Source organism: Manis pentadactyla, chromosome X (assembly GCF_030020395.1).
Source record: "Manis pentadactyla isolate mManPen7 chromosome X, mManPen7.hap1, whole genome shotgun sequence".
Taxonomy (NCBI): domain Eukaryota; kingdom Metazoa; phylum Chordata; class Mammalia; order Pholidota; family Manidae; genus Manis; species Manis pentadactyla.
The window spans coordinates 126,260,578-126,279,967 of NC_080038.1; the positions used below are offsets into that span (position 1 = coordinate 126,260,578).

Here is a 19,390-nt window from a genome sequence, read left to right on the forward strand (position 1 = left end):
CTCAAAAAGTCAGACATAGAGTTACCATATGATCCAAGTATATATTCTGAGGTACAAACAGTAATCAAGAGAGGTACTGGAATAAGGGTAGGCATATCGAACAGTGGAACAGAACTGAGTATTCAAAAGTAAACACTTATATTTATCATCATTCACTTACAAGAGAAATGGATAAATATGTGAACACAAAAACTTGTATGTGAGTGCTCATACAGTATTATTCACAATAGCCAAAGAGTGGAAATGCCCCAAACGTTCATCAGCTCACAAATAAATAAAATGTGACATAGTGATACAATGGAATAGCATGTAGTTACAGAAAAGAATGAAATATTGATACATGGTACAACATGGATGAACCTTGAAAACATTATGCTAAGTGAAAGTAGCCAAAATACAAAAGCATACATATTTCATTATCCCATTCATATGGAATGCCCAGAATAGCCAAATCTATAAAGAGATAGATTAGTGGTTTTCTAGCACTTACGGGAATAGGGTCGGGGTAGGGAGATAATGGCTAAGGAGATCAGCATTTATTTTTGGGGGGGTAATGAAAATATTATAAAATTTGATTTTTGATGATGGTTACATATCACTGAATATACTAAAGATACTTAAATTATATACTGAAAATCAGTGAATTGTATGGTATGTAAATTGTACACCAATAAAGCTGTTAATAAAAAAATAAGTCATTCAGGAAGCACATGATGACTGTTTTCCTACATTTGAGGGGTTACCATATGGAAATGGAGTAAGGTTACTTGGTTGTAAGCCCCAAGTAAGCAGAATCAGAGCCACCACACAATACAATTCCAGAGGACTCAATTCATGTTGTCATTTGGGTTCTGAATGTTTCTATGCCTAAGAGTAGGAGGAATGGATGGAGGTTGAAGGTAGATTTTGGCTCATTTATGCAAACATTCAATAACTGAAGCTATTCAATGGTCAAATGTGCTACCTCATAGTGAAAAGTGCCAAATGATTGGAAGTATCCAAGCATAAGCTGGATGACTGCTTGAGAATAGAGTAGAATGAGTTCATGCTAATAAACTGTACATGTATGTGGTAGAGAAAGGAGATATGACTTGATAGTCTTTAAGGTTTCTTATAACCCTAAGATTCTATTAAAATACATATATTACCAACTTTCATCTGTAACCCTTTTCCTCATTCTTAATCGTTTCTTCATTAGCCAGGAATAAATGAGTACTTACACATTCCCACTACATTCATAAGTCCCAATAGTGGTTTCCTAAGGAATAATAAAACTCGATGGTATGGTTTAGGCTATTTCTAATATTTATATGCTGTCTCTGGGTCAATCATTTAGCAATGGGCCTACATACAGGATACTCTTTTTGTAGTCTACAGATTTTAAGGGTAACACTTCATAAATATTAATAAGAACAGGATCCTACATTGTACTTAACTACTGATAATAGTTAAGTTAATGAATACAAATCATTCTGGACTCTCTTTCCTCTCCTCCCACCCTCCTTTGTCCTTTCACCAGATATGGAATATGCAGGCTGCTGATTTTTACAAGTTGCTTCCAAAGCTCCAGAATGAACTCTTTGGCTAAAGATTTCAAATATCTTGGCCTACATCCACAAATGCCATAAAAAACTGGCACTCCATTCTGCAATGCTTTTTCCTCTGTCAATAACTTTAACTTGGGATCATAAAGTAGAATTATTTATCAGGTGGTCCATTACGATCTGGATTTAAAACCTCATGGGGTAGCAGTGCTCTACTCCACTTTACATTTTAGAACTACTGGGAATGATTCTACATGAAAAGGAGTTCAGATACAATGAGAAAAGCTGCTTATCCATCATCGTTTCACAGCAGCAAGGGGCAGTTTAATATCCTGGAAGGGACAGCTTACAAATAGTGACATGAGGATCAGAAATGGCTGAACAGCTTTAAGTCAAGTACCTCCCTCATTGGGTCACATATAGAAACAACATACAGTAGGTACTAGCTAGGTAGTGGCAACTGACTTACCCTGGCTCACTGACATCTTAAGCATACACAAAAACCCTATATCAAAATTCTCAAATAGAAAACATCTGTAATGAAATTACACTCATTGTCTAGTTGGTACACCAGAGCCTTACTATATAAATCCCAACTTCAGGGTTCATGCCTTGGAACTGTGTTCTAATGTTCTAACATTGTCCTTCTGTTACTTCCAGTAATAAATCCCTTTGGAGAAGTTCCAAGAAGAGCATTGCCTTACATCATATTCCATGTTAGAATGAAGTTCCCTACAGCTTTTACTTCATCTGGTCTTGATGTGAGGCCAGCAAAGGAAATATTCTGGAGAGTGTGCTGCTGGTAGCTGGAGGTTCTTTTTATTTTTAATAGTTGTAAATACTTGACAAAACTATTATGACCTTGTCACTTCAACTCCTTCATACCATTTCTTCCCAAACCATTTTTTTATCTTCATAAAATTCTCACAGGCCCCATGCTTAGGGCACTCACGGAATTCTACTTGGGAGAAGGAATGATACTACTGGAATCCCAGGCACATTTCTCCAATGGTCATATTTCTGCCTGTGCTTATCCCCTTTTCTGCCAGATTTTGCTCTTTACTGCTCACACCACTCAAAATAGCCATGAGTGCCAATATTCATAAACTACTCAAGCTGTCTTTATTGTATTTACTTTGTATCCCACCCTCATAAACCACTCTCCCTAGATCCCTTAAGCATTTCAATTGCTCTTTTCCATTTCAAGCATCTCAATTCCAGAGACTGGAAACTTGGGCATAGCCTTATTAACAATTAAATAGGGATTCTCACTACTTTGCTCTAAGAAGTTATTAACCCATATCCATGTCAGTTACTCAAAACCACATTGGCTTTTTAAATGTCATATCATATTGCACACACTTAATATAGTTTACTATTTCCTATCACCTGTAGAATTTTAAAAGCAAGAATAAAATTTACTTTTGATGATGATATATTTGTGTGGCATTTATAACCAAGGAAAAATGTAATATGCCACTCAAAAAGCCTTCCCAGAATAGTCTGACTTATTTACACATTATTTTAATTTTTATTAAATATGGATTACCACAATTATTTTATATTCTTCATACTGTCTATCATAAACTTAGGTGAATCCAGATTGTACAACTTCCATGAGCAAATTTCCATGACTCTGAAGAGCATATTAGGGTCTTAGTTCTTTGCAGTTTCTGCCCCCTCCAAACCAAAGGTCAGTGTTTGAGAAATTGTCAACCATATTTAGCAGCAAGAGTTAGCAATTCAGCATGGGGATAGGAGTGGCAAAGAGTAGAGTGTATAAAGAATCTAAGGAAGGCTTCCAGTATAACCTCTTCATCAGAGGTTTAATTGGTCACATGCCAATTCCTATTCCGTAGACATTTAATACGGTGAGTGATTTCTTTACATTTTCCCACTTCACACTGATCTGGGATTTTTGTGGGGGAACACTCTAGTGCTGAGAACCTCCTCTCTCTCTTAGACACAGACACAGAGACATACACATGGACAGAGATACAAAATAAAACTGTTCTTAAATACAGGTGTAAGTAAGAAACAACAAGAATGCAGGTGGAGTCTGGACACAGAGCTGTTGATAAGTTAGGGGTATTAATATAGCCTTGGGCAAGGAGGACAACCTATATTCATTGAGAGGGCTAATGAGGATTAAATGAAATAATTTATGTAAAGACCTTAGCATAGTCCTGTAATATACCTCTACAACATATTTGCCTTCTTCTCCAGCCTCATTTGAATTATGAAGGGTCCTGACCAGAGTAAACTTTTTCATTGAAAGTAGAAATGTCTGGCTTCCTAAAGAGAGTAAAAATGTCACTGAAAATTGTAGATGTAGTTCAGGGGAAGGCAGAGGTAAGGGGGTAAAAATGTCCTTGAGTTCCAAATGGGTTTTGTCTTTATGCATTTCTCAAAACTGTAGCTAGGGTACTATCTCTTTACTCCTCAAAACAAAAGAACCTATTTGCAGAGTGCTCCAGGGTGGCCCTGAGTGGCACTTTAAAACACCCGCTTTTGAACTCCTCTAGGCAGTTCAGCGAGGCTGGATACAACAATAGATTCTGGGAGTGAGTTTGAATGGTACAATAAAAGAGTGGGGGAGTCTGCCAGTCCATTGCAAACAGAAAGCAGAGCCAAAGAGAGTAAAGAATGCAGAGAGAAGGGAATTTCAGGATGTGCTAAAATTTTTAGCAACTGAAAAGAGTACAAAAAGAACTGGGATCTAGGCAATGGAGGACAGGTCAAACAGGCATAATTGTTTATCATATAGTTTCTACAGATAGCAATACTCAAGTATAGTATTCCTACCTATGTGGTTTTTTTTCCAATACCATAGATTCTGACACTGGGTTCTTTTTAGAAAGCCAAGTATAACTAATACACATGATGAACTCCACATGACAATAGAACAGAGTACTTAGATTTAAGTCTCTTTATGTAGAGACTACAATCAATTTCTCATTCAAATTCTTCCAAAGTATTAATGCTATTTAAACAAAAAAATTATCCTGAAAGGAGTACACTAGTGGTTCAAGGAAGATTTATCTGAAAAAGAAATGGAAACTGAATAGTTATAAGTAATGAGTGGCTAAGGAGAGAATAGTTCTCCAAAAGAGAATAGTAAAAGGGCCTATGAGAGCTAAAACGTACAGAAGTGTTTGTGACCTAAACATTGGAACTAAGAGCTATTCCTTCTGATTAACTCAACTTTTCTTATCCCTAGCTCAGAAATCAAGGCTGTTCTACAGCTGGCTCTCAAAAGAAAGCCAATATGACTAGACAAATAGTACTAATGAGAAATGCAGGGTGTAGACCTCATTTAAATTTGATTGAGATCGTAATTTTTAAAATCATTTCTAAGGATAACTCACTGTAGGCCACTGCTAAAGTTTAAACTATAAAAAAAGAAATGCAATGTCCTATAGGTCAAAGGAAACTATTGGACAGCTCTGGGCTAGACACCAGGAGACCAAGACTTTCAGTGTTAGACCAAAAAAATTCAATCCATTTTTGAAATTAGTCCACAATTTAATCAATATTCATATCTATAGAGAATACAGATTAGGATTTAACATTTTATTTTTGGCCTTGGACAGTGTTTCTCAACAGTTAGTTGTACAGAAGAATCATCTGGGGAATTTTCTAAATGCAGGTAACTCAGGGTGATTCAGTAGGTCTGGGTCGGTGATTCAGAAATCTGCATTTTAAACATATGCCCTAGGTAAGGTGACACTAAACCTCAATTTGAGAAAGACTGTGATTATGCATCAAAAATTCCAATGATCAGTTTACACATTCTTATTCATTTTCTTGTATAGGTAAGTATTAATGCATATACACGGGCAAGTCCTTGTGTCTCTACAAAACTGTAAAGTGTTCCACAAAGGCACTAAACAGGAGCTTTCAAGGTATAGTAGATATGAGCAAGGATGACCACAGAGAACAAAAATCAAGAAGACAGTTGTATTAGAAACAAAACAAATCTCTGGAGCAGAATATTCCAGAATATCTAAGCAGGGCATCTGGATATCTATCCACTCAGCTTCTGGAACTTTCAGGTTTGAGGATGGGAACAGATTTGAACCTTGGGTTAGCAGGAGAGGAGAAAACTCTTTGGTGGTGAAATTTCTGAAGATTTGAGTATTGCATATAAGTGCTAACTAACAAGGCACTAGTCTATGTGCTAAAAGACTAGTAAAATAAGGTTTTTTACTTCAAGGAGCTCAATCTAGTGGGGGAAGACAGACCAAAAATAAGTATTATAAATATAGTAGCAGGTGTCATTTGAACTGAACCTTAAAGTGTTGAGTAGTTCTGGGGTTGTCTGAGATATGGAAGAACTGCAATTTATGTGTAAAGAACTGCCTGAGGAAAAACACAAAAGCTTTAGGTGTACCTAAATTTAGGTGTGTACCTGGTGACCTAGAAGCGGTCGAGAGTGGCTGGTGAATAGGGTTTTTACAGAAGGTCGTGTGGTGGAGGTTAGGGGTATAAATGCATTCTGGGTCCTTGGGACAAGACCAGAGATGATGCTGAATGACTGTTGGGGTGGGGGGGATCCTTTAGAAGGTCCTTGAGGAGAGTAGAGATAAAATAAGATGTGCATTTAGGAAGAATACTCTAGCAGCTAGGCATAAAATGGAGTGGGGAGAGAGTAGATGCTGGGAAGATGTGCTACGATTTGGTCATTTGGCTGCAAGAAAGAAAAACTGCACTCTGGTTGGCAATCTGTTCCTGCAAAAAGCCGGGAATCTAGAAAGAAGCAACAATATGAAAGATGTTTTTTTTAAAGCTGAAAATCTGAAGAAAGAACATGAGTAGTGGCAGTGCTTAGAAGCTCTTGAGGAGGCAATGATCCACCATGACTCTGCAATATAGAATACCAGCAATGAGGGTCAGAAAGAAAGTAAAATTTTCAGCAGTCTGGTGAGCAGACAGCTCTACACTGCATAAGTCTTCTGAGGCATGGACAATGGGATGTCTGCTATGGGTGGCACAGTTGTGGACACACAGCATTATCAGTGATGTGCCTTAAAGACACACAACATATTAAATAGTAGTTAAGGGCATGGGCTCTGGAGCCAGATACCTTGTGACTGAATTCCAGTTCTGTTACTTAATCATTGTGTGGCCTGGTAGGCAAGTTACTTAAATTATGTTTCGGTTTATCCACCCTTAAAATAGAAATTGTATTGTATCCTACCTACCTTATAGGAGTGCTATGAAGGTTGATGAGTTCATACATAAAATGTATTTATAACAGGACTTGGCACAGAGTAAGCACTCAATAAAATATTAGCTATTATCATCACGTGCATGTTTGCGTAGAGAAAACACACCTAACTACGCTATGGTCAATAACCCATGAAGGTATCAGTGCTGCATCTCAGGAATGGTGATCAATATAGTTTAGCCAACCAAGGGACATCTGCAATACACTATCTTGCATAGACAGCATGCTTTAACTACTACTTACAATGAGTATCTTCAGTCATTTTTAGAAAAAGATAAATATGGTAAGTTTTTAAGTTTGTAAATATTCTTAGTTATCACCTTAAGTAAGCTAGTGCAAATCAGCTCTAGTATACCACTAGCTGGTGTATAAGACATGCGTTTTCCTCCCTGAAAACATATTCAGAGGTGTATGAAGGGAAAAATCCATCAGACAACCAACTTCAGCTCCCTTAACAGCCAGAACCTAGAAATCTACTCCCTCTCTAATTTCTCTTGGCCTCACACAGCACAGGGGAAAAAATGATTATTTTGCAGATGAAAGACTTTCTTCCACCAATCAGAAAATGTCAATTCCTCTAAAAGCCCTAGTAAGCTCTTTTTCATTTATATTTAGAGTACTTGTTCCCAGAAAGAGAAATGGAGGGGTGTTAGCCAGAACTTCCAAATGCACAGGAAATTTGCCACCTGAAATCAAGTTTAATATCGAGCTTCCAATCACATGTCTGGTTTTCCCAGTTTTCCTCCCTTTAACCCCGAACTTCCCCCAAGTTCCCTCCTGTATTTTAAGTGTCAAATTCCATTTAAGTTTAAAAAATAATATTTAAAAATCCCTTTATATCATTCTCTTTTCCATTTTGCTAGAAGGGAATAGCATAAGAATAGCTTTACTTTTGTAAACATGAATGGTACAGTATATGATATGGTATATCAGTAAATGTACATTAATTAAAATGGTAAAGTATAAAGATATCATCTGAGATAAGGCTAAATTCTAATTACATGGTATCTGAGACAATACACCCATTACCATCTTTCTAGATGTTTCCTAAGCAGGTCATAACAATACTTGCCCTATCTCTGGCACATTTTCTTGACAATATTCTCAAATATTCTTTGTTAAATGCTGAAGAAGAGTTATATGGGATGAACATTCAGTCATTTCTCCAGTACACAGCATAGTCTCTAATAAATTTGGATCTAAGAATGACTGCTTCAAGAGTGTTTCCTGAAGAGGTTTTAAAGAAGGTTTTACCAGGGAACTAGTATGAGCTACTCAAGTATCTAGGTTTATCTGCTGAAGTGATAACGCAGTGTTAAAGAGCATTCCTTTCTTCAGTGGGACAGAAAGTGTGCTTTTTTTCTTTTTAAACTAATGCATTTAAAATTGAGAAACCATTTGGGAATTTAAAAAGATGAAAAATCTGATCCTAGACAGACAGGGAAGATAAACAGAAAAGTGTGAAACTGAATTAGCTGTATATTTTATCTGGATAAAATATGCAAATTTAAAAACATATAGCACTTCACATTCATGGCCAGTATATTTTTTAAAAGATACTTTAATGAAAATAATCATGCATGTTTGCTGAGCAGAATATTAAAAACAAACTAGATTGTTTTAGAAGGAAAATACCCCACATTAACCTTTTTAATTGGACATTTTACCAAAAACTTCAAAGGCTCTACTCTCATTCATATTGATGTATAAATTAATCAAAACACTAATGTTTCTTTATATACCTGTAAAATTAATCTGGAAAACACTCATGTATTAAAATAAGTGTTGGATTAAAAATAGTTCAGAAAAAATCTCTGGAGTTCTATTAAATAACACTTTATTTTTGGTGAATGGCTGAATTTAGTCTTCTTGACTAGTTGCTTAAGTCAAATTTACCTTGGATCCATCAACTGAAAAGGAAGCTTGGTATAAAGGGGATAAAAAGCACAGATTCTTGAATCAGATCATCTAAACTAAGAGTTTGGGCTCTGCCACTTGTTAGATGGGAGACCTTGAGTCAGTTATTTGTCCTCTAAGTCTCAGTTTCCTTATCTCTGAAATGGAGATCATAACACCACTGACCTCAAACAGCATTGTTATGAGGATAAACCAGTCAAGTATATGCTATATTACTGTGTAAATGTTTCATACCACATTCACTATGAGTCAATAACCAACAACTGTACTGTAAGTTATTTATAATAGAGTAAAACCATGAAGGAACTAAGCATATTCATTATTAGCATATAAATAAAATTCAGTCATAAAAGTCACCCAGTTGGATATGACATTATTCATTTGGTTACCCTGGAATTGAGAGATGGCAAGGAGATAATGTCACTAATTCTTTTAACATAAACATTTTTATTACCATAGAGAAGTTCTTCCCAGATACAGTAATCCAAGTAGCATAACAAAGTCCAACATTTTTCACAAAAAGAAATTTAAACCAGTAACACAGGCCAATGAGAAACCTCTATTTATTGAACAAAGCAGTATTTTCCATGAAAACGTACCACTACTTTTGTCGTGGAGAAAAACAATTATTCTGTTTTTAACCCAAAGAGCAAAACCTCAACAACTTCACACATTAAAAATGTACAGAGAGACAGCCTGTTAGAGCCAAGCATGCATTTTGGGGGATGGAGAAAACACCCAACAAGCACAACTCTCCAACACAGTGAGACAAACCAACCACTACCCAAAGAAGAAACTGAAGCTATAAATTCAAATAAACGGGCTGCAGGGAGACTACACAAACCTGCTGTTGCTTTAATTGCAGACAATTCAATTCAGCAGCTGTTGGTCCAGGCACTAAGGTTCACTGTATGCTCTTCAGCGTAACCTTGAAATATTGTCACTCACTCACTTCTCCACATCATCTGCATGCTGTCCAATTAATGAGGAGTGAAATCAACTGTCAAACCACGCATCAAAACAGAATATGATCTTTTAGCTCGTAAGCACAGGAGCAAAATATTTTAAGGACAATAAAGCAAGTATGGAGGTGAACGTCCTTGACAATAAATGATATTTAAACTTATCAAAACATGTGGTTGTAAGAACTAAGCTTCTGTTCAGCAAGAAAGTGAAACTTTCTCACGGTTTTTTTTTCATTTGGAAGGATCCTTTCTGTATAACTGTTGTATAAGAAGCCTTTTAAACATTCACCAATACCTGATCAGTCATCAAGTTCATTATTATGGACCAATATGTTTCCGAAAGCTTAAGAGAATACTTAAGAACACTTTTGGTCCAATGATATTTTACAATAAAAATGGTTTGGAGCTGGCATTTTTAGCCTTGCTGTTTCTAGCACTTTTTTTCTACAGGGAGAACAAACAACAAAAATATATAATGTTCATCAGTCTGACTTAAATAATGAAATAAAAAGAAATTTACCAAATAAAATATGTTCTGGAATGCTTCCTATTTTAAGTTTCCTCACTCTTAACTACATTCCAAATCTAAACAACCAATTAACAAACACAGGAGTTAATGAACTCAAGAGAAACACAACATACTAAGTGTTTAAAAATTGCTTTTTGCTTCCAAAGCACTGTGTCTTCTGTATAAACACTCTAGGCTGTATCACATACTACCAGTTGCAGACATAAGACTTGAGAAATTCAATACAAGAATACAGCAGAGAAGCATGCACAATTAAGGGACTGGGACTACCAATTTAATAAAAAACCCAGATTTTATATAGCAATCTGCTATAAACATCATAGCAAGGGGCAGGCATGTTTTATGCAGCTATTTTGTTTAGCTCATTACAACCTTATTTGTCCTTCAGTACAGTTGAACTGGAGGCAAAATAGGAGAGAAATTTGAAACAAAAAGGAATTTCAGATAAAATAAAACATACTATACCTGTATATTGTACCAGGAACATTGTGACACTCTTCAGGGAACTGTTTCACGTTGTATCCTACCGTGAGTTATTCTCCCCTTACCCTCTTCTCTCCACAAAAAGAAAAGCCAAAGCTCCCCAGACCCCCACTACACACTACCCCTAACCCACCCCCTCATTGAGAAAAAAAGACAGCTACAATCCAGCTCAGATCTGATGCTTCTGTTTAGCTCAGCTCCAGCCGAGCAACTGAGCTCTAGCAACGGAGCATAGGGAGGTGGATTCTGATGCCAGTAGCACTTCCATCCACTTCACTTACACAAAAGCAGGCAATGGAAAATCCAGGAGCCTTGAAGACAAGGGCTGGAACTGGCTTTTATGAATTGGTATTACTGCATGTGTCACCATCCATCTCCAATGACGGGCACTTATAGGCTGAATTGCGAGTGGAGGGGGTGGGGTGGAGGAGGTTGGAGAGCAGGTGGAGAAGCAATTAGCAGTATGTTCATCGGAGAATTCGTTCGGGATTTCATACATCAGTGCCTGAAGAAACAGCATGCAGTTGACAAATCCGAACTTTACGATTTGCATGGCTTAGAAGAAATCTTAGCTCACAACTCCCCCAAAATAATGCTTGCCCACACTTACGGAGCATGGAAAGTCACCCCTCCACCTTCTCTTTCCTCCAGCTACCCTTGTTTCTGAGAAATCAAAATTCAGAATAAATATTTGCTAATTTCCCCAAAGAATTGTATTAAAAGGTTAGAAGCAAAGGAAGTATAATGAAATTAAATTATATTGAACACATCTCTTAACAAAAAGGCAAGAAGCTAATTATCTTAAGCCAACTTTTCATCCCTAGTTCCGTTCCCCAGGTGCATCTTTAACACCTAAATCAGTGGGTTGCACAACTTTGGTGCATGTATTTAACACTGAGAAACAATCCATGTATACCTAAAAATAGTTCAGCTAAAGTCAAGGTGAAAAGCTAAGAGCTATGTGCAGGACTTTCTCTCCATAGGTGATCTTAAGGGGCTTTATCTGTGAATACCTCCGTTTTACTTACTGCTAAACTGAAGCACATTTTTTAGACCAATTTCAAAATTAATAGTGAGTAGGAACAAAAAGGAGATAGTCTCATAGGAAGGAAAGATGACACAATTGAAGGAGTACTAGGGTGGGGCAACGAAACCGGGGTTCAGGTTACAGTTCTATGACTCTCCAGCTGTGTTACCCTCGACAAGTCACTTAACTTCTCTGAGTCTAAGTTCCCTTATTTATAAATTGGATGTAATAGTATTTATCCTGACTGCTTCACAGGTTTCTTGTGAAGAGCTAATGAGATAATAGATATGAAAACCCTTTTGTAAATTATAAAGTACTATAAAATTGTATGGGATTATTATTATTATATTCTGAAACAAATCTTGTCTAAATGTCTATCATATAAGGAAATAAAAAGAAAAGACTAATATATTTCATGAAAAAAATTCTCAACTCTTCCAATATTAAAATTGGAAGGAAGCAGTATTTGCTCCTAAAATGTCACAGAGGGGAAATTTGTGAAAAGAAAATGTTTTTAATCTGATATGTAATACATCAAAAGTTTGTTAAAGAGACTGAAGCCCTCTAATTCCTTCTTTCCTTTCTGGCAAGTTGGTCACTTTCTGGAAAGTTGGTCCATTTTTCTTTGCAAAGTCTCTTTTTATGTCCCATTGAGAATGAAAGTTACTGGACAAAAAGTATCTCCTTTTGATAAATCTTTCTATTAATCTGGTAAATCCTCACTGCCCAGTGTGTGGGAAAGGATTCAGGTTGGTTAGCTAAACCTAAATCCACAAGGTAAAAATACAAAGTCATGCATAAGGAGGCTCCAAGCTGCCCTGATACTATATATACAGTGAGTGACCAGCTGGGTAAAGCTGGAACACAATTTTAGCACATGAAGTCTTGTGGTGGTCACACCTGGGGCACTAAATGATCCAGGCAATGTTTGGGGACCTTTGGCTCATCCAAATCCCACATGTCCTGATTTCCATCTGTATGGTGGTTCCCAAGTGTGTGTCTGTCCACATGGGCCACATCTGAAGCAGCCAAAAGAAAGGTGGGAGCTACAGCAGAAATATCAACTCCCCTTGGCCACCTCCAATGCCATCTGTGTCCTCAAGAAAGTACCCAGCCCATTTCCTGTGAGAAGAAATAAATTTTCCCTTTGAATCTCATTTCCAGTACTGAAAATGGCAGTAAAATATGTATTCAAAATCCACGTTAAATCAATGGGGAATAGATAATCTGCATCATAAAGACTTAGGTGACTGGTAGCTAAGAGCAAGTGAGCCATGAAAATGGAGAAGGGAAGGAGAGGGTGGGGAAGAGAGAAGAAAAGAGGGGAAGGGATGAGAGCGAATGAATCTAAAGTGAGAGCTTGTTTTCTAAACAAACACTTGCTGGAATCATCTAAAACCTCACATCCTAGAAAGCACTTGCCTTTTGAGGTATTGGGAATGGCCCTTTTACCACCACAGCTGCAGTCCTAACCTTCCAAATATTTATGTAAACAGTCAAGAGCTTGGAAAAGCACTGACAGCCCTAGCACTAGAACTCACTTTCCTTTAGCATGTGGAAAGCCAGGCAGGTGGGATACAGTTTTCCAGGGGCCTCATCACTGCAACCCTCTACCACAGCCTTACCTGTGGCATGGCTAGCCACTAACAGAAGTGTCAGCCCAACTTCAGATTCAGCAAAGGAGGCTTGCCTGAGACTTTTAAAGCCACATTGTTTAAGAAAGGAACAAAGGCGGTATTTCAGAATCGAGCTATTCTGTCTTTGGGCATCGCACCTGAACTCCTTGCATGTAAGCCTGGAATTCCTATACCCCAAGGTTCTCAGAAAGGCCATTCAAAGTAAAGCGGAAAGGACGGGGAAGACAATTTTTTGTTAGTTTCTTTTTCACAGTCAAAATATGAGTATCATACCAAGAACAAGACTGACTCCATGTCCCAAAGGCAATGAGGTGGGAGGCAGCAGTTTCAACACAGATTAGCCACAGGAAATGAAAGCATCAGAACATCCTGATAAAAACAAACACACAAACACACCAAAACCACTGTAATGTTTACATTACCCTGATTTCAAGCTCCAGAATATAAGCACTAATGGCTCCCTAATCCATCCAAGCTCCTTCTCTGTAGCTGTCACCAAGCCTAACTGATCTTTTCAAATGAATTCCCATTGTTAACCACTTTGGATTCTGAGTATTTTTGTCAAAAACAAAAGTCCCAGTGGAAGATTTCAAAGAAACAAGAACTTCAAACAAACCATGAACCAAAACAGAGAAAAACAACACTAATTGCTAAACACCAAACAAAATAGAAATGTTAACAGTTGAAAAGCAACAAGTGAATCAATTTGAGCCAGAACAAAGCTCTGTGTTTTCTGAATCAATCAAACTTATACCAAACCCTGAGAGTCCAACCACTTCAAGTTGCTGCAAAGAGCACATCAAGACTCAATTTCATCTACCTGAAAATCCACAAGGGAACTAGAGAATGAACACTGGATAAGGAGTTGGGAGAACTGGGCTCTCCTGATTTTTTTCACTGTTTGACCTTGTTCAAGTCACTTACACTCTTTCAGCCTCAGCTTGCTTGCCTGGAAATGGCTGGGCTGGAATTACTAATATCCCTGGTCTAATAGTCTATGCCAATTGTGAAATTTATTCTAGTGACAAAATAGACGATGTCACAATTTGACCCTAATCTCCAGGAAGCAAAGAGATGGACCACTGCAACTGTCCTAAGTGTTTCTAGCTTATTTTGAAATATGCTTCACATAAAGAGTTATGCAACTTTTCTTGTTCACCCTTGGAATAGTCAGCCTAAAATTCTTTTTCAGAATATTTCTCTTCAAAAGAAAGTTTGAGGAGCAGTACGTTTTTTTCAAATGAAAGCTACAGGTGGGTTTCTGGTCCCAAAAAAGAAGAGGGAAGGAAAGAAAGTGATCTAGAATATGCTGAGTACCTATTGCATGCCAAATATGGCATGATACTTAACATTATTTTTTAAATTAGTCCTCACAACACAGTCATATGGTAGGTATTATTATCCTCATTTTATAAATGAGGAAACTGAGGCTTACTGATGTTAAGTGACTTGCTTACAGTCACTCAACTAGTAAGTAATAGAAGTGGGATTGAACTCAAGCATCTGAATCCATTACTGTACCAACATCTAATGATTAAAGTTTGAATGACTCAATTCCTTAATTCAGTGATTCAACTGTACTTCCTTAGTGAATAATCACTTGCTGAGTCAATACAGTGAAAGTAAATTTCCTTGCATTTATACTGGACTGACATTTTTTTTAACTTCATCTGACAATGTACTTAAGACCCCTGGGCTCTGGAGTCAGACAAACCTGAGTTTCTTGAATTCTGGCTTATGGACAAGATACTTAACCACACAAGTTTTCTTATCTGGCAAATGGGGAAAGAACTAGTACCTACAACACTGGGTTCTTAGAAAGCACTAATGATGTGATAGCTGCTAGCACAATGCTTGGCACAAAATAATGATTCAATGAAGGCATATTAGAGTTTGCCTTGTATTCATAAGCAACAGAGTAAGAAAGGAAAAGTTAAAAAAAGGAAACCAGGATTCATTGAACTCAAGTGTTCTTTGGCCTGTAGCACAGATTTAGTTTGAAAGAGGTTTTCGGTGGCCCACCCATATCCTTTAAAACTAAATCACAGCTTGCAGATTAGCATATTCATGAAGCAACATAAATATACTAATTGGCAGTGCCTAAATAGTAGCAAGGAAACTTGTCATGGTCTCTGCTCAACAGCAATTGTCCCTAGTTTCCTGGAATCTATCCTTCTATTTTTTTTAAAATTCAACTATAGTTGATATACAGTCTTATCTGGAAACTATCCTGAAGAGAGGGTTGGAAAGTAGCAGATAGATGTACTGTTTGAAGTACCTACCAGGTGGGCTAAGTCCCCCTTCTTTCTCTAATCCTTCAAGCCCTAACTTCTCTCCCCCATCCCCTTGTGGCCTTCTTATTATAAACTCCCCTCCTGACTCAGTTTATTCTAGTTTTATTGTGATTCCTCCCCTGCCTCTAGCTCTGTCTCCGATTATCAGCATCAAGTGGTATTTACGGAATGCGTATCTGGCACTGAACTAGGTGAATGGGGGGGCATCTAAAAGTTAATCAAGGAAACATGTGTTCCATGGCTAAACAGATGTAAGGTACACAGGTAGACTAGAGTTTTGGCAATACAGGGAATGCTGTTATAATTGGGTGATTTGGTTGATTTCAGAGTACAAAACAGTTTGTTCATCTAGATAATGATAGGGACATTGAAGAATTTAGAAAGAATTGTACAGTTATCCACAACTTAATTTTAAATACATAAAAAGATGTATAGATGGATGGATAGGTAATAAAGCAAACAAAATAAAATGCTAATTATAGAATCTAAAGGGTGGGTAAATGAGTGTTCACTGTATAATTTTTTCAACTTGTCTGTATATTTAAAGTTTTCCTCATAAAAGTTTGAGGAATAATAAGATTAAAGATTGCGGCATGAGATGTGAGACAGAGGCTTCCTCCTAAAACCGCATATTATATGAAAATATAATTAGAATAACTAATCCCAAGAGAGAAGAGGAAAGATGACTGCACCAGACTGCATACACCTGGAGAAAAGAGCAGACCTCATGGAACAGGATAACGTACCAAAGCTGTGGACTGGCAGGACCCAAGCCCTTCCCCCACCCCAGCTCATCGGCGGGAGGAAGAGAAACAGAGCAGGGAGGGAGTGGAGGCCTGGGACTGCTGAATCCCTAACTCCAGAGAACTGCTCTTGGTGCTTTCATGATACTCCGTGATTATGGGGTTGGAAAGCTAATGGAGGCAGAATTCCTGGACAGACTGAGATTCCAGCCACCTGTGAAAAGCAGGGATCCATATCTGGCTGTTCTGGGACAAAAGCTTATACCTGTGTGCTCCGCCCACTGGTTCAGGCAGTGGAGACAAGCATAGCAGCCGGGAAGCAGGAAACAGCTCTTTCCTACCACCAGGCACCAATCCCAGTCCCCTTCAAACCCCGACATTGCTTCAGGGGCTAAGCAGCTCCAGAGAGTAGAGCTTCTGGACACTAGAGGGCGCCATACACAAATATGAAATGCCAAAGGAACCTGGTACAGAGTAAAATTAATATAACCCCTGAGAAAGATGATATGTACCTCATGACTATTCCTGAAAGGAAGTTCAAAATAAAAATCATTAACATGCTCATGGAGGTATGGAAAGATATTTAAGAAATCAGGAATGAATTCCGGTCGGAGATCCAATCATTGAAGAGCACAATGGAGGGAAGTAAAAGCAGATTGGATACAGTGGAGGAGTTGATAAATGAAATACAAACTAGAGAGGAGGAATACAAAGAAGCTGAGGCACAGAGAGAAAAAAGGATCTCTAAGAATGAAAGAATATTGAGAGAACTGTGTGACCAATCCACACAAAACAAAATTCGCATTATAGGGGTACCAGAAGAAGAAGAAGAGAGAGAAAGGAATAGAAAGTGTCATTGAGGAGGTAATTGCTGAGAACTTCCCCAATCTGGGGAAGGAGACAGTCTCTCAGGCCATGGAGATGCACAGATCTCCCAAAACAAGGGACCCAAGGAAGACAACACCAAGACATATACTAATAAAAGTGGGAAAGATCAAGGATAAGGACAGACTATTAAAAGCAGCCAGAGAGAGAAATAAGATCACATACAAAGGAAAGCCCATAAGGCTATCATTAGACTTCTCAGCAGAAACATTACAGTCCAGAAGGGAGAGGCATGATGTATTTAATGCAATGAAGCAGAAGGGCCTGGAACCAAGATTACTTTATCCAGCAAGATTATCATTTAAATTTGAAGGAGGGATTAAACAATTTCCAGATAAACAAAAGCTGAGAGAATTTACATCCCACAAACCATCCCTACAGTCTATTTTGGAGGGACTTCTATAGATGGAAATTTGCCTAAGGTTTAATAGGTGTCACCAGAGGTAATAAAACCACAGTAAAGAAAGTAGAACAGCTAATTACTAAGCAAACAGAAAACTAAATTAACTATCCTGAAAGTCAATCAAGGGATAGACTAAGAGTACAGAATATGATACCTAACATATAAAGAATAGAGGAGAGAGAAAAAGGAGAAGAAAAAAAAGAACCCTTTGATTGTATTTGTAATAGCATATTAAGTGAATTAAATTTGACTCTTAGACAGTAAGGAAGTTAACCTTGAACCTTGGTAACCGTTAATCTAAAACCTGTAATGGCAATTAGCACATACCTACTGATACTCACCCTAAATGTAAATGGACTGAATGCACCAATCAAAAGACATAGAGTCACTGAACAGATAAAAAACAAGATCCACCCATATGCTGCCTACGAGAGACTCACTTTAGTTCCAAAGACATACACAGACTAAAAGTGAAGGTATGGAAAAAAGATATTTCATGCAACTAATAGGGAGAAAAAAGCAGGAGTTGCAGTACTTGTATCAGACAAAATAGACTTCAAAACAAAGAAAGTCACAAGAGACAAAGAAGGACAGTACATAATCGTAAAGGGGTCAATCCAACAAGAAGATATAACAATTATAAATATCTATTCACTGAACACAGGAGCACCTACATAAGTGAAACAAATACTAACTGAATTAAAAGAGGAAATAGAATGCAATGTATTCATTCTAGGAGACTTCAACACTCCACTCACTCTGAAGGACAGATCAACCACAAAGAAAATAAGTAAGGACACAGAGGCAATGAACAACATATTAGAACAGATGGACCTAAAAGACATCTACAGAACTCTACACCCAAATGCAGTGGAATACACATTCTTCTCAAATGCACATGGAACATTTTCAAGAATAGATCACATACTAGGCCACAAAAAGAGCCTCAGTAAATTCAAAAAGATTGAAACTGTACCAACCAGTTTCTCAGACAACAAAGGTATGAAACTAGAAATACACTACGCAAAGAAAATGAAAAATCCCACAAACACATGGAGTCTTCACAACATGTTCATAAATAACCAATGGATCAATAAACAAATAAAAACAGAGATCAAGCAATATATGGAGACAAATGAAAATAATATAACACCGCAAAATCTGTGGGACACAGCCAAGGCCGTACTAAGAGGAAAGCATATTGCAATACAGGTATACATCTGGAAAGAAGAACAATCCCATATAAGCAGTCTAAACTCACAATTAATGAAACTAGAACAAGAAGAACAAATGAGGCCCAAAGTCAGTAGAAGGAGGGACATAATAAAGATTAGAGCAGAAATAAATAAAATTGAGAAGAATAAAACAATAGAAAGAAACAATGAAAACAAGAGCTGGTTCTTCGAGAAAACAAAATAGATAAACCCCTAGCCAGACTTATCAAGAAAAAAAGAGAATCTACACACATAAACAGAATCAGAAACGAGAAAGGAAAAATCACTACAGACACCACAGAAATACAAAGAATTATGAGAGACTACTATGAAAAATTATATGCTAACAAACTGGATAACCTAGAAGACATGGACAACTTTCTAGAAAAATACAACCTTCAAAGGCTGACCAAGGAAGAAACAGAAAATCTGAACAGACCAATTATGAGCAACGAAATTGAGCTGGTTATCAAAAAACTACTTAAGAACAAAACCCCTGGATCAGATGGCTTCACTGCT

At 37.4% G+C, this 19,390-nt stretch overlaps 1 protein-coding gene across 10 annotated transcripts in view; it reads right to left on the reverse strand.

Annotated features, from left to right (window-relative positions):
- ENOX2 (ecto-NOX disulfide-thiol exchanger 2) overlaps positions 1-19,390 on the reverse strand; it is a 302,249-nt gene that overhangs the window by 269,353 nt on the left and 13,506 nt on the right. The window contains exon 1 of one of the 10 annotated variants that reach the window (XM_057495826.1): positions 9,536-10,745. The exons of the other annotated variants lie outside the window; for them this stretch is intronic. The gene's annotated coding sequence lies outside the window, so the exon portion shown is untranslated. Of the gene's footprint in view, positions 1-9,535; positions 10,746-19,390 lie in introns of those variants that run through there. 10 annotated transcript variants of the gene reach the window in all.